The following is a 6,185-nucleotide window of genomic DNA, read 5'->3' on the forward strand; positions in this document are numbered from 1 at the left end:
GGCGTGAGGCTGAGAGTGGGGAGAGCAATCCAAGGGCGCCAGGGTGGGAGCCGCAGCGGGCCCATGGCCGCCCGGAGGACACTGATGCTTCTGGAGCGCGCGCGAGGGTCCAAGGCGGGGCCGGACCAAGGCCGCCTGCGCTCCGCGGAGGCGCGGTCTGAGGGACACGAGGCGGTGGCAAGGGACAGGAGGCGGGGGCGCGGACACAGGGCGCGGGAACGGGGCGGAGACATGGATGGGGCGCGGGTGGGCGGACTCCCTCCCGCAGGGCCAGGATGGCCAGGCCAAGGCCGCTGGGAAAGGCAGGACGCTCGCCCCTGCGCTGCCAGCTGGGCTCTTCCCCTTCCTCGCCTGCCCTGTGTTCCAGGGCGCGACCCCGCTCTGTCCAGACGCTGGCTCCCGGACTGACCCTCAGGTAGGTGGGTTGGAGCCCCTGAGAGAAGTGGGGTTTCAGGGAGGGCATTTCTGCTTCCAAGCGCAAGCACGTGGAGCCCGGATGCTCCAGCTCCTGGACCCTGGATTAGAAACTGGCAGGAGTAGGAGATGTTTTGCGGGAGGCTGCCCTCTGCCTTCCTCTGTTCTAACATCTGCTGGACTCAGGGAGTCTTAGCACCTGTATTTTTGACCAGAAAAAAAATTCGAACAGCAGAAAATCCAATGTGATGGGTTACGCCTTCTTAACGTGCCTCATTCAGCGTTGTAAGTTCCTTCCACAGACTGAGGTTTTTCGTGCAATTGATGTGATCCTATGTCAGCTATACAAAACAATTTTTGTTTACTGAATTTAGTTTAAAAGGCGAGAAGTTGCTTTCCACAGGGCACATTGATCCCCGGTGAAAAGGGATGTGTATGCCCTGAAACATGGAGAGTCACATGCGCTACTTGGTTTTGTGTAGAAGTAACATGAGATGATCTTTTCACTGATTTTCAGGATTGCGGTGAATTCACTTAGGAAAATAAGTATGTATATCAATGGAGGACTAATATGGGCATTTACTTTAAATGATTTCACTGAAGCAGTGCTCCTAATATTTTGAGGCACAGTTTTTATTTGGTTCCTTGTTACCACATGATCAATTAGCTTCTTACTTCATAAGTTATAGTGGGGTAAGGTGCTTCCTATTTTCTCTTTAAATTTCTTGTCCCTTATTTAAAGAAGCAATAGGCCTGGTGCAGTGGCTCTCTCCTGTAATCCCAGCGCTTTGGGAGGCCAAGGTGGGCGGATCGCCTGAGGCCAGGAGTTCGAGACCAGCCTGGCCAACATGTTGAAACCCCATCTCTACTTAAAGAAAAAAAAAAAAATTAGCCGGGCATGGTGGCACACGCCTGTAATCCCAGCTACTTGGGAGGCTGAGGCAGGAGAATTGCTTGACTCCGGGAGGCGAAGGTTGCAGTGAGCCACGATCGAGCCATTGCACTCCAGCCTGGGCGACAAGAGCAAGACTTCATCTCAGAAAAAAAAAAAAAGAAAAGTCCTCAAGTCTTTGGCTAAATACAAAGCTGTGTATGCACAGGGAGAGGTTCCACAAAGAAAGAAGAATAAGGAATAGCTACTGGGGAAAGAACAACTGCAGGGGAACAGTGACCCCAATGGAGATGCCAGAGCTCACATAGCACTTTCAGACTCTTTTCAGTGTATATTTTATGCTGAGATTTTTAAATGAAATACTTTATGTGGACAGGAAAAATTGGTACCAAAGGGAAACTTTAACAATGAGGAAGAAACTTTCTGTAGAGGACAGGGGACAATATACACAAAGTCTGTGCTAAGTGTAAAATGAGCATATTCATCCTTAAAGCACATCAGAATTGAATACGAGTATTTATTCATTTCATTCATTGAATGAATTATTCATTCATTGAGTCAATGAAATAAATACAGCTCTTTGAGGATTTGAGACTACATTCACTCTTTATTCATAGTCACCTGTGGTTTTGCTTTTCTCTGCATTTCTTTGCTGTTAGATGACTGCTGCATTGTTGAGTTGTATTTTGAGTGGATATTTTTGTTTGGTAATAGTGAAAATTTTAAATTGTAAAAAATGTATATTTATCCTTTCTCTCCCTTCTAAATATGTCACTGTAAAACATCATTCCCATGTGACAGTGTGTGCTGCAGACTGTTTAAAAATTGGGCAGCCAATTAGCAATGAAAAACAAGTGGCCCACCTTCAATATTTGCTTGTTGTTCATTTACATGCTCTTGGCACCAGTCCTAGACTCACATGTGCCCCAGAATAACATTCAGACTCTCAACTGGTCTTCTGTTACACGTCCATGACCCAGTTCACTCCATGATATACAGCTCTCTGCTCCGTGTCCCTTGGGCTGGGCTCAAGTCAAGCAGTCAGTGACAGACTTCATTCCCAATAACAGAACCAGTTTGCATGACTCCCCATACATGTTGCAGCTTTGAAAACATTCATCTCAATGTTCACACTTTCATTTGGTATCAAGTATTTTACTGGGTTCTTACAACCATGGTGTAGTAACATTCACTGAGGAGGAAGTGGAGGATCCAAGGATGGAGCAAGTTGCTCTGGGCACACAAATGCATTTGCAATTTTACAGCCTCTTGGAGGCATCTCAGTCAGACATTCTGTGCACTGATCAATGCCCTATTCAATTAATGTAAAAGGATGCACTTGGCATGAGATTCCAGTTGTGCACAGAATATACATGAGAAGTGTGCCTTTGTCATCTCTACTTTCAAAGGTGAAGGCCACCAGCAATTTCTGGTATGCAACTGATGCCTTTCAAATGAAACATTATATCTGTGTAGTCCATAGGCAACCACAGGCAAATGTGAGGGTGAAACGCTATGTTCTACGTTGCTCTGTGTCAGTGAAGCAAGGCAGTGCCAGCTCAGAGGGCTCTGGGGCCTCAAGGAAGGGATGCCTGGATGTGGGTGTTGCAACTTCCAGCAGAGCAGTCAAACATAACTGCTGATGCTTTTCTTTCAGTTCTGCCATCATCACTGACAAAGTAATCCCAGCTTGTCTGCCATCCCCAAATTATGCAGTGGCCAACCAGACTGAATGTTACGTCACTGGCTGGGGAAAAACCCAAGGTGAGATAAATTCCATTGCCCACATAACAAATTGGTTTTGACCTACAGTCCATGTGACAAAATGATCATTTCAGAGAAAGCTGTGCAAATTCCTATCCATGAATGTGGTCCACCCACTGCTGATTTTGTCTGGGCACCTGTCTATTTCTGCATAATGGGTCTTCAAGGCACATGGTCAAGGGGTGGAAGACTGTTTCTTTGAGTCTCTCTCTCTTTTTTTTTTTCAGAAACTTTTAAATTCTATTTTGATTAATTTTAACTTTTTTTTTTTTTTTTTTAGTTCAGGGTTACATGTGCAGGTTTTTTGCATAAGTAAAGTTGTGTCTCGGGGGTTAGTTGTACAGATTATTTTGTCACCTAGGTACTAAGCCTAGTACCCAATACTTAGTATTTCCTGCTCCTCTCCCTCCTCCCACTCTTTTCCCTCAAGTAGGCCCCAGTGTCTGTTGCTCCCCTTTTTGTGTCCATGAGTTCTCATCATTTAGCTCCCACTTATAAGTGTGAACATGCAGTATTTAGTTTTCTGTTCCTGTGTTACTTTTCTAAGGATAATGGCCTCCAGCTCCACTCATGTTCCTGTAAAAGACATTATCTCTTTCTTTTTTATGGCTACATAGTATTTCACGGTATATATGTACCACATTTTCTTTATCCAATCTGTCATTGATAGGCATATAGGTGATTCCAAGTCTTTGCTATTATGATTAGTGCTGCAATGAACATTCACATTCATGTGACTTTATGATAGAGTAATTTATATTCCTCTGGGTATATACCCGGTAATAGGATTGCTGGGTTGAAGGTTAGGTCTGTTTTTAGCTCTTTGAGGAATCACTGGACTGCTTTCTACAATGGTTGAACTAATTTACAGTCCCACCAACAGTGTATAAGTGTTCCCTTTTCTCTACAACCATTCTGGCTGGCATGAGATGGTTTCTTGTTGTGGTTTTGATTTGCATTTCTCCAACTATCAGTGATATTGAGCATTTTTTCATATGCTTGTTGGCTGCCTGTATGTTTTCTGTAGAAAAGTGTTTGTTCATGTCTCTTGTCTACTTTTTAATGGAGTTGGTTTATTTCTTGAAAATTTGTTTAAGTTTTTTATAGATGCTGGATATTAGACCTTGATTTTTGTCAGCTTTGTCAAAGATCAGATGGTTGTAGGTTTGGCCTTATATCTGTGCTCTCTATTCTGTCCCATTGGTCTATGTGTCTGTTTTTTTAAATTTTTTAAAATTATTTTTATTTTTTATCAGTACCATGCTGTTTTGGTTACTATGGCCCTGATGTGTAGTTTGAAGACAGGTAATGTGATGCCGCCACCTTTCTTCTTTTTGTTAAGATTGCCTTGGCTATTTTGGCCCCTTTTTTGTTCTATATAAATTTTAAAATAGTTTTTTAATAGTGCTGTGAAGAATGTCATTGGCAGTTGGATAGGAATAGAAATGAATCCGTAAATTACTTTGGGCAGTATGGCCATTTTGATTATATTGATTGTTCCAATCCATCAGCATGGGATGTTTTTCCATTCGCTTGTTTCTTTGAGCAGTGTTTTATAATTCTCATTGTAGAGATCTATCACCACCCTGGTTGGCTGTATTCTTAGGTATTTTATTTTTTGTGGCAATTGTGAATGGGATTGTGTTCCTGATTTGGCTCTCAGCTTGGCTGTTGGTGTATAGGGATGCCAGTGATTTCTGTATTTTGATTTTGTATCCTGAAACTTAGCTGAAGTTGATTATCAGAGAAGGAGCTTTTGGACTGAGACTTTGGGGTTTTCTAGATATAGAATCATGTCATCTGCAAACAGGGATAGTTTGATTTCCTCTCTTCCTGTGTGGATGCTCTTTATTTCTTTCCCTTGATTGATTGCTCTGACCAGGACTTCCAATACTGTGTTGAACAGGACTGGTGAGAGAGGGCATCCTTACCTTGTGCTGGTTTTCAAGGGGAATGCTTCCAGCTTTTGCCCATTCAGTATATTGTTGGCTGTGGGTTTGTAATAGATGTCTCTTATTATTTTGAGACATATTCCTTCAATACCTAGTTTATTGAGTTTTCAACATGAAGGGTGGTTGGTACATTTTATCAAAAGCCTTTTCTGCATCTATTGAGATAATAATGTGGGTTTTGTCTTTAGTCATATTTATGTGATGAATCACATTTTTTGATTTACATATGTTGAACCAATCTTGCATCCCAGGGATGAAGCCTATTTGATCATGATGGATTAGCTTTTTGATGTGCTGCTGGATTAGGTTTGCAAGTATTTTGTTGAGGATTTTTGCATCAGTGTTCATCAAGGATATTGACCTGAAGTTTTTATTGTTGTTGTGTCTTTGCCAGGTTTTGGTATCGGGATGATGCTGGCCTCATAGAATAAAATGGGAAGCAGTCCCTCCTCCTCAATTTTTTTTTTTTTTTTTTTTTTTTGACGTTTCAGTAGGAATGGTACTAGCTCTTCTTTGCATATCTGGTAGAATTCAGCTGTGAATCTATCCAGTCCTGGTCTTTTGTTTCCTAGTAGGCTATTCATTACTGATTCGATTTTGGAGCTCATTATTGGTCTGTTTAAGGAATCAATTTCTTCCTGGTTCAGTCTTGGGAGGGTGTATGTGTCCAGTAATTTATCCATCTCTTCTGGGTTTTCTAGTTTGTGTGCATAGAGCTGTTTGTAGTAGTTTCTGATGGTTATTTTATTTTGTAGGGTCAATGCTAACATCCCCCTTGTCATTTGTAATTGAGTTAATTTGGGTCTTCTCTCTCTTTTCTTCTTTGTTAGCCAGGTAGCAGCCTATCTATCTTATTAATGTTTTAAAAAAACCAACTCTTGGATTTGCTGATTTTTTGAATGTTTTTCATGTCTTGACTTTCTTCAATTCAATTCTGATTTTGGTTTTCCTTGCCTGCTGCTAGTTTTGGGGTTGATTTGGTCTTGTTTCTCTAATTCTTCAAGTTGTGATGTTAGGGTCTTACTTTGGGATCTTTCTTTTTGATGTGAGTGTTTAGTGCTATGAATTTCTCTTAACACTACCTTAGCTGTGTCCCAGAGATTCCAGTATGTTATTTCTTAATTCTCTTTAGTTTCAAAGAACTTCCTGATTTCTGCCTTGAT

The sequence above is a fragment of the Rhinopithecus bieti genome, unplaced genomic scaffold (assembly GCF_001698545.2).
Source record: "Rhinopithecus bieti isolate Rb0 unplaced genomic scaffold, ASM169854v2 scaffold_3948, whole genome shotgun sequence".
Classification (NCBI taxonomy): domain Eukaryota; kingdom Metazoa; phylum Chordata; class Mammalia; order Primates; family Cercopithecidae; genus Rhinopithecus; species Rhinopithecus bieti.